Genomic DNA, 10,663 nt, shown 5'->3' with positions numbered 1-10,663 from the left:
AAAGCGGAGATATTTTTAACATACGGAATATCAGTGAACAGAATGCTAAGGAACTAGAAAACTTATTCCAATAAATATGAAGCATATGCTCTGCCTAAAGCAAACCCAGCTTTTGCTATATACAAATTTCATGAAGAAAAAAAAAAATGTCGGAAATTGCAGAAATATCAGGCCGTAAGTGGGCTACAACCATTTGTTGCGGTAGACCTGGAAGGCTGTGCAGGTGGCATGGCCAAAGTGATTGGGTGGGCCCAGGGCGCGTGGGGGCCTTGGCCATGTCCTCACGCAGGTCTGGGGACTTGTCCAGCGCCCTCTGGAGTCCCCAGAGCACAGGCACCAGATGGACATTCCCACACATGCAACCCCAGCCTGTAATGTCAGGGTGTGCGTCACCGATAATCAGAACATCTTCTCAAGCTCCCCTACCCTGAATCCTCAGACATGGAAAATGCCTGAAGAATAAAAGGCACTTGGGGTTTTAAGCGGCAGGTTCTTCCTCTTGCAGCTAGGAAGGGCGATGTGTACTCATCTCATTAGTGAGGTTCTAGTAATTGGGGGATATTAATTTCATCGCTAAACCTGACAAATACTGCATTCCCAACAGCCTCTGCTTTTGTGCTGCCAGATGGAAAGGAAGCGTATTTGCCATTTTCATTAATACAATTAGTACCTCAGCCTGACGCCTGCCCCCTCCCGGGCTGCACGCTGCCTGCCGGGGACGGGGACGGGGACCGGGGACGGGGACCCAGGGGTGGGGGAGGAGGAAGCGGGAGCCCCGCCTGCGGGCCGGGGTCGCGGCGTCCGCGGAGGACGGCCCGGGAGCCGGGGAGCCGGCGTGCACAGCTGAGGGAGGCAAGGCGCCGCCACGCGCTAAACCGCGGCAATAAAAACACCACCGCTAACAACTGTGTGGTTGACCAGAAACAGATCATTATGCCGCCTAGAACTCCCCCGGCAGCAGCTGGGCCCCGGAGCGCCTCCCCGCGCCCAGGGCACCGCCGCCCGAGTGGGCGCGCGGCCGCCCGGCCTCCCCTGCAGCCTGGCCGCCGCCGCCGCCCCCAGCTGTCCCCACGCCTGGGCGCTTCTCTCCTCCGGGGCGGCCCCCGGCGAGGTGCTGCAAAGCCTGCAGGGAAGGGGTGCGTTCGAAGCATGGCAGGTATTTGAAAACCTGGTCCTTTTCCTCCAGGAGTGGGAGCCAGAATACCTCTCGGGCTGCCTGGGCCTCCATGTTGCTCTCTGGATCATTCGCTACTCCGTTCCCATTGGGGAAGCTGCTAACTTTGCCAAATATTTACTACGCCCTTGCCCGCCTCCTCAGCCATCACAGGACTCTGAGTGGCAGACGCCTGCTTCTGACACAGTTTCTGTCCCTGAGAGAGAGATGGGGGCAAGGGCAGTCGCGGTGCTGGGGATAGACTTGAGCTTGGGTCTCCAGGTTCCTTTCTGCTGGTCTCGCCAACGACGCTCCCCCGAGTCCCCTGGAGTCCTTGCTGTCAGGGAGCAGCTGGGTGCAGGGTGCCACTTATTTCCGACTTCGCCAAAGCCAGAGGGAAGGCAGAACCAGACAGGGCGCCTTTTCCCGCCCTTCCCCTTCCTCTGGCCTCAGTGTGGATTTGGGAACCCTTAAGGGAAGTTTCCAGAGAGAAACCACCTCTAAGACAGCCCTAGTCCGCTCCCAGGAAGGAGTCTGTCCTTCAAGAGACTATGGTGGTTACACAATGGAAAACAATTTTTAAAAAATCATCCTTGAATATATTAGGTAAGAGTGGCCATAGCCCCTACGCTGTGAAGATTGACCCAGAGGTATCACATTCATTTTCCCCATTTTGGGTGGCCTCCCTGTATCATATCAACAGAGACAGCGTTGGTGGCAAAGATTTACTTTACATTGGGGTCTGGAGGAACTTGGGGAGAATTAAGCCCATGATCCCTAATCCTGGTTGTGTCACCAGAGTACAGGAATCTCTGAACTTCACGGGACCTCTCCAGTTTAGGAATCACACTTCTTCCTGGTACCAGGGTTTTGGAAACAAAGCTAAATGGAAATACACAAACTTTTATTTTATTTATTTATTTATTTTAATTTTTTAATGTTTATTTCTTTTTGACAGAGAGAGAGAAAGAGAGACAGAGCATGAGCGGGGGAGGGGCAGAGAGAGAGAGAGAGAGAGAGAGAGACACGGAATCCAAAACAGGCTCCAGGCTCTGAGCTGTCGGCACAGAGCCCGATGCAGGGTTTGAACTCACAGATGGTGAGATCATGACCTGAGCGAAAGTAGGATGCTCAACCAACTGAGCCACCCAGGAGCCCCAGAAATGCACAAGCTTTTAGCTGTTTTCCCTGACTGGGATGGACTCCTGCTTCCTTTCCTCTATAATCTCATAGCTCTTCTTCCCCAAAGAAAAGTTCCTTGGCCCTAAGTGTGCAAAATAATCCTCATGGAGGATTCACTTACCTTTAGACAGCATGTGCTCCATTCACCTAACTTTAGACAGCATTGCTCTATACAATTAAAAGTGGAGGTATATCTTGGTCAGCAGCCTGTTTGCAACGTCTTTTCTTGTTTAGTGCTAGCTCAAATTGACAGCCTTATTATGAGTTTCTTGATGAATAAGTAGGAGCAACACACTCATATGTAGTATATGTCGCCTCTAAAATCCAAAGGGTCCTGTCAAATATTTGCCTCTTTTTTATGCATGGATGCAACCAATTGTCTTTTCCTTTAGAGAGTATATCTTGGCATGAACTAGACCACTAGATCCTTAGGGACTTTAGTGATGTGGTCAGCCCTTGAGCTTTCTATCATGTTAAGAGTGGAATGGACTAGTATGATGTTCTAGAAGATATCAAGACAATCAAGGATTCTCCAGACTATATTATGACAGAAAGCAGGATTATTAACAGTGAAGGTATACCTTCCTCCCTGCCCCATGAAGTCAAATTCCTTCTGCTTATTTTTGTTGATACAGATGGAGAGTAGGGGGGAATTTGTTAATTTAATATCTGCATACCAAGGGCTTTGTTGTTTTGCTCAACAAAGTAGCCACAAGCAGAACTGGCTGTAAATGGCACCACTGATTAAGTGTGTGATAATCTACAGCTATTCCCCAGGACCATCTGGCTTTTACAAGAGCCAGGAAGGAAGTTAAATGGAGATGTGATTGAAATCACACCTCTGCTTCTTTCAAGTTTTAATGGTGGCATTAACTTTGTCATTCTTCCAGGATGCTGGATTTGCTTTTGGATTACTAGTTTGGCAGGGGGAAATGGGTTGGGGTAGGGCAGTTCTAGGGCCTTCTACAGTGGTTCTCCCGTCTGGCCATAACAGACCTCACTCTGTGGATCAGGGAACCAAAATGAAGATTCTTCCAGTTACTAGGTACATCTGTTCAAAATATAGCTTCTGAGAACCATGAAATAGATTCATGGTCCCACTGGACTTAAATGAAAACTCCATTTTTTTTACCTTTCATAAACACACTCTGATTAGTGATCCGAGGTAGTATTTTAGGATTAACTTAATTCAATTAATTTCTTAATACCCTGAAGAATAGAGTACCTATCCTCTGGGGCCTCCTGAAGGAATAGGGATGGGGGTGTTTGAGCAGGTTGCATATAACAGATCCGTTTTAACATTCTCATATTCTGTAGCATTTAGATTTCTTCTTCCATCTATAATATGCCAAGAAGTTCTGACATTTTGATCTTACTGGATGTAGCTTATGGTTGATATTGGCCGACTTACTTGTCTAGTAATGCCACTTCCCAAACCGTAACATTAAATCCCAATTCCCAGCATCCATTAAAAAAAAATTAGCTAATCAAGTCTTAAGGTATGTTCTTCTTCATCTAACAAAGTTAGAATCCACTTAAATACATGCTCCTCAGATTCCTGTTGATAAAGTTGATGAAGTCCTGCAACTCTTTTGGCATATAGTCTCTCTCCGCTAGGTACAGGGCTGGTACTTTACAGTCTGAACTATGCGGCCATTTACCTTTCCTTGAGGATCTGGAAGCAATGATGGTAGTGGAGGTGAGTCCTGAGGGAAATTGACTTCCTTGGTTCAGTCATTGAAAAGTTTTTATTCAGTGGCAAAAGGGTTGCAGGATATTCAAGGGAGGCTTAGGAGGATTTGAGCGTTCAAGTTCTCAGTCCCATCTTGTCTGCATAAACATGTCCATCCTATATCTTGGGGCCCCACTTCCTTCCCAGCAGTACCCTCAGCTTACCGTAAGAGACTGAAACTGAAGAATTTGAGTATGTAACTAGGTTTGCAACTCTGTAACCATTAAAATCGTTTTCTAGACTTGGTCTTCATCCATATTAATTCAGAGGCTACGGGACATGGGGTCCTTTAGAGCTACCGTAGACACTGTCTTCCGCCTGGTTCTCAGTTGGGTATTGGAGGCTTTCAACATGTCCTTTTCACTGTTTACTCTCTGGGGAGCCATCAGAAGCAGCCAGCCGACTCCACAGTCTTTACAATCACGATTGTCACCATGGAGACTAAGTACCACAGTAACTTTATTTCTATTGTCCCCCACCTGCACTTCATTCCTTGCCACCATGTGTGAGAAGCTGAGTCACTGTGATGCCACTGAATGCCATGGATTAGCAGTAGCCCATTTTCTCCAGGTAAGGAGGTTAGTTCTGTGCTTTTCAAATAGGAGAGCAGTGGAATATCAGAATCCTGTTTTGGGGACGGTTTCTTGGGCCCTCCTTCCGGGTATCTTATTCTTACATCAGTCTAGAGCCAAGAAGGCAACACGTGGCACACTCAAATAATGTAATTGAGGTGGATTTAATAAGGCAACGATTTATAAAGGTTGGTGCAGGGATGGTAAAGGGAGTAGAGCTCAATTCTTCATCCCTATCTTTATCCATACCATTTCACGTCCTCCTTATGGGTGGAGTGTACTTCCTTCCCTCATAGCTTTGGACTGAGTCATGTGACTTTTTGGCCAATGACATGCGGGTGGAAGTGAGAGGATGTCAGTTCCAAGCTTAGGTCTCAAGAGGAGTCACATGTTCTTGTATGTTCTTATGAGCCTCTGTCATCACCATGACCAAAGCATCCATACTAGTCCAAGGAGGATGAGAGAGACATGTGGAACAGAGTTGGTCCAACTGTCCCATAGACCTACAGTGAGAAGCAGCACAGCTGCTGTGGCTATCAGAGCATGAAGTAAAGATGCCCAACTGAACCCAGCCTAAATCAGCCAAGTTCTAGCTGACTTGCAGATGTATGAGAACAAACGGTTGTTTTAGGACATTGAACTTTGGAGAGGTGGATATGTAGATTAGTATAGCAATAGCTAGCTGGTCCACTAGAATAAAGACCAGTGAGGTGAGGCAGAACCTCAGAGATGTTGATAGTAGGCTTAAAGGATGAAGGGGAGGAAGAAGTTACTAGAACCTGGAAAGAGTAGCTACAGGACAGGATGTTTGACAGGAGCTGTGGCCTTTGGTAGGGGGATGTAGACAATTCATAGAAACCAGAGAGGGAGGCAAAGGGAATAAATATCACTCCCTTGCTCTCCTCCTAAACTCTGACTTCCTGCTAGTGTCTCTTAGCATCAAACCTAGAAGGCAGGGAAAACTATTGGTGCAGGTCATTTAAAAAAATTCTCCTAGTGCACAAAGCAGGATGAAAGGCTGCAAGGGAAAATGAAAAATACCCAACATACTTTGCATGTCTGAAAATGTCTTGGCTTTGTTATACTTGTACGATAGTTTGGTGGGATATAGAATAATTTTTTTCAAAATTCAAAGAAATGTCCAGTGCGGTATAGCTCTTGAGAAACCTCTCTTTTTTCTCTCTTGAAATTAGTAGAGTCTTTTTACTGTCCTTAAGTATTCACAGATTTTCTCCATGTGCTTTGTAGTGGATTTACTTTTATCTTGTGTTCTAGATACTCATAGGCTCTTTTTAATCTGGAAACTGTGTCCTCCAGTTCTGGAAATGTTTCTAGAATGATTTCATTGATGATTTACCTTATTCTGTTTTCCTGCTCTCTTTTCCCCTAAATTTCTAATTTTCTCCTATTTCCCATCTTTGCCTTTTTGCCCTTCTTTCTGGGAAATTTCCCCAAACTTTCCCTTCAATATTTGTATCAAATTTTATTTTAATTGCATTCAAAATTGAGATATACCTCACAGAACATACAATTTGCTACTTTAAAGTGTGTGCTTCAGTGATTTTTAGTATATTCACTATGTTGGGCAACCATTACCGCTATAAATTCCAGGACATTTCTAACATCCCAAGAAGATCAGGACATTTCTAACATCTCTGTACCTATTAGCGGTTAATCCCAATTCCCTCCTACTCCCATCCCCTGCAAATCATTAGTATATTTTCTGTGTTTATGGATTTACCTACTCTGGACATTTCATATAAATGGAATCATATTAATATGTGGCCTTTTGTGTCTAACTTTTTTCACTTAGTATAGTCTGTTTAAGGTTCACCCATGTTGTAGAGTGTAACAGTACTTGATTCTTTTTTTATGGCAGAATAACATTCCATTGTGTGGATATACCATATCTTGTTTACCCATTAGTCTGTTGATGGACATTTGGGTTATTTCCACTTTGGGGATACTATGAATAATGCTGCTATGGACGTTTACGTACAAGTTTTGGTGTCAACATATGTTTTCAGTTCTTCTGGGTATACACCCAGAGGTGGAATTGTTGGGTTATATTGCATTTCTAAACTTTCTCAGGAACTGCCAAACTCCACTGAGTTTTGAAGTTCTACTGTCAAGTTTAATAATTCTAAGAGCTCCTTTTAACATTTCCTGAATGTTCTTCTTTTTAAAAATGGAATGTAATATCTTCCCCTCTGAGAATATCAATGATATATATTCTTTGAGAATTCTTCTTCCTGCATAGTTGTCTCACAAAGTTAATTTAATTTGATTTAAAAAAATCTGTTTCTACGTTAAAGGCTTTGCCCACAGTCTATGTCTCATAACCTTAGGCTGATCAAGAACGATTTTATTCAACAATGAGGAACCAGAAAGCTGATTGGATCACGTTGCCTATCATGTGGGTAGTCTTGGTGGCTATGAATGTCAAAGTGATTTGATGAGCTATTTGTTGAGAACCCCAATGCCATTTATTTAGGTCAGATTCTTCAGAGAAGAGCCTTCCAATCTCTTGTGGATCTTTCTACCTGTACTCTAGGGGATGGCGAGGAAAGAAGGCTGGAGGTCTCTGGATACATGATTCAATATGCACATGGTCACTTCATAGCCTTCTTCGGGCATGGTGTTTCTGTCCTCAAATAGGCCTGGTAGTTCCTGGTCTGGAAGCTGTTTCTGTTCTCTCGGGACTGTAAGCCATCAGATTTCTGCTAAGATGGGGGTGGGACAGGTTCCTAGTGGCATGGAGTGGGAAAATGAACCTAAGGATCTAACTGCTGCTCAGACAGCTTTTAGTCAGTTTTATTTAGCCTTTCCCCTTTTTCCTCTAGTTCCTGTGTTAACTGACACTGTATATTTCTGTAACTTTTGTGAGTTTTGTCATGCAATTTTCTTGATTCTCAGTCTTCCTCACTTTGGGTTTGGGATTTGGTTCTTTTGGTTCTGCTGAATATGGTTTCCAGTTTCCAAAACTTGTTGATTTTGTCTCATTTCCTATTGCACTAATCATGTTTTAATTAAAAAAAAAGTTCATTTGCTGTTGCTTTTTGTTTTTGTAATTTTTTTAATGTTTATTTTTAAGGAGAGACAGAGTGTGAGCAGGGGAGGGGCAGAGAGAGAGGGAGACACAGAATCTGAAGCAGGTTCCAGGCTCTGAGCTGTCAGCACACAGCCCAATGCGGGGCTCGAACCTGTGAGCTGTGAGATCATGACCTGAGCTGAAGTCAGAATCTTAACTGACTGAGCCACCCATTCGCCCTGATTTGCTGTTGCTTTGATGGAGTTTCTGGATGATATGGAATTGGATACATGTCTTCAGTCTTCCGTCTTAATCCAGAAGTCTCCAATCCACTATTCTAAGTAAAAAAAAACACAAAAAACCAAAAACCAAAAAACCAAAAAACCCAAAACTCTTGATAAAACAACAACAACAAAAACAACAACAAAAAAAACCCAAAAACAAAAAAACAAAAAAACCCAAAACTCCCATCTGAATTTGTCACGACCTAATCAAGGGACAAAAACCCTATACTTACTTTAATAGAATTTAACATAAAGAATTGTTAATCAGGTATAAAGAATTGTTACATGGCGACTAAAAAAAGCTAAAATAGAAAACTCAGCTATTACGGAGATGGAAATTGTGGGAAGCAGCTACTGCTGGACCTGGAGAACAAAGAGAGGAAGTTGGGATTACTAAAAGTTCCAAACTTAGTGAAAGGGCCTTGGAGAGCTGAAACTCCCGGCATCTGAGGAAGAACGCTGCCTGATGCTGGTTGTCTCTGGTGGGGACGTGAGGCGGGCTATGAGTACTGGAAAGCTGGGTTCAATTGCTTCTGAACTATTCTCTGGGGTGAGGAAGAAGCAATGTTGAGTGACATTAACAGGAAGTCAACCAGAAATGAAACAGGAGCATGTGCCACCTCCCTCCTCCAGCCTTTAAGTCTCTCCTTGATGGCCCTTGTAGTCACAGCTTGAAAGAGATCTGGCTGGGGCACCTGGGTGGCTCGGTAGGTTGAGTATCTGACTCTGGCTCAGGTCATGATCTCGCAGTTCCTGAGTTGGAGCCCCACATTGGGTTGTCTGCTGTCACAACAGAGCCCGCTTCGGATCTTCTCTGCCCCACTCTCTCTCTGCCCCTCGCCCACGTTCTCTCTCTCTCTCTCTCTCTCTCTCTCAAATAAATAAACATTAAAGAGAGAGAGAGAGAGAGCTCCAGCTGGCAAAGGGGAACGTGTGGTGTGCAGAGCCCAGTTCCAATGCCATGAAGCCAAGAAGGTGGAATTGAAGCTGAGGACAATAGCTTAGTAACCGGTGTAGTTTACCCTGTCGGCTACTAGGATTATAATCCACCCAACTAAACCTATTTGAAATTCCATACAGCAATGAAATCAACTCTACGTTTCTACCTTTTTGCAAACTCATTCTTTTTTTTTTTAATGTTTATTTATTTTTGAGAGTGAGAGGGACAGAGAGACAGAGAGACAGATAGAATATGAGCAGTGGAGGGTCAGAGAGAGAGGGGGGCAGAAGATCCGAAGTGGGCTCTGTGACGGCAGTGAGCCCAACACGGGGCTCAAACTCACGAACTATGAGATCATGACCTGAGCCAAGGTCAGATGCTCAACCAAGTGAGCCACTCAGGCACCCCTTTATGAAGTCATTCTTACCCTCTCCTCAAAGTAAGGAGACACAAAGTCCAAATAGCAATTGTATCCATATGTGGGAGATAGTCTTACTATTTCTGAGCTATGTTAATTACTGATCATAGTTCCATCTGAATATTCTGTTTCTAAATGTTATCTTTTGATCCCAGTTTTTCTCTTCCATTCCCCTCATTTGGTTCAGAATTCGGGTGGGGAAGAAAGGAGTATTATATATTGACCTCTTTAAACACTAACAAGTATGCTTATTGTCAACAAGTTTACTTGCTAATGTACCAATCAATGTACATGCATCCCCAAGAGCGGTATGAATTCCAGTTGTTCTACGTCATCTACTTTTAAGTTTTGCCAATCTACGCATGAGAAATTGTATCTCACCATTGTTTAATCTACATGTCCCTTACTGGGGAGAATGAACATCTTTTTTCCATATGTTTACTGGACCAGGGTTTCCTCTTCTGCTCATATATGTGCCGATTTCCCTAATTTTTCTTCTTAATGATTTGCAGGATCTCAATTTTTTTTTTTTTTTTTGTAAAATGTATTTGAAATGTATGGGTAAGAATAGAGGCTAATATAAAAAACATTCATGTTCCTACCACCCAGACTTATTAAATTGTCTTATTTGTATTCATTCGTTGTCTTACTTCAGGTTTTGTTTTAAAGAAACAAAACCTGTACACACCTGAGATCCTTTTGGCCCCCTTCTTCAATCCCATTTTTTTCCATTCTCCTCAATAATCACTATCATGAATTTAGTGTATCATTCCCATGCTAAGTTTTTATACTGAGTGGAAGTTATATTCTGGATACTAACCCTTTGTTAATTTTATGCGTTTTGAATTGCAAATATCTCCTCTCATTCTGTGCTGTGTTTTTCACTTTGCTTATGGTGTTTTTTGATATATGAAAGTTTAAATTTTAATGTGATCATATTTATCAGATGTTTCTTTTATGGTTTGTGCTTTTTGTGTTACATTTTAAAAATCCTTTTTCTATCTTTCCTGTATTCTTTGTATGTCTTATCTTTTTGATAAACCTCTATACTCCCTTGAGGAAAGGATCATCCTCTACAATGTTAATTCCAGGGACTCCCAACAGCTAGGTCAAAAAGCCCCACCTGGTCCACAGCAGCATGTTGTCTTTCTTTGCATATCTGGCTTTAGCTGCTGAGCCCTTTAGTCACTACCCTGTGCTCTTTCCTCTGTTTTCCTTTTTTTCTGTGTCTGCTTTACTCCTGCCTATTCTTTTATGCCAGAGTGATGAGTTTAGAAGAGTATCAGTTACAGCTGAAAACCATTAAAAACAAATAGTCTCATGCAAGTGGAAAGTCCTCAGACTTTCCTCA

The sequence above is a fragment of the Leopardus geoffroyi genome, chromosome D1 (genome assembly GCF_018350155.1).
Source record: "Leopardus geoffroyi isolate Oge1 chromosome D1, O.geoffroyi_Oge1_pat1.0, whole genome shotgun sequence".
Classification (NCBI taxonomy): Eukaryota; Metazoa; Chordata; class Mammalia; order Carnivora; family Felidae; genus Leopardus; species Leopardus geoffroyi.
Note: the sequence above shows the minus strand (reverse complement) of the source record.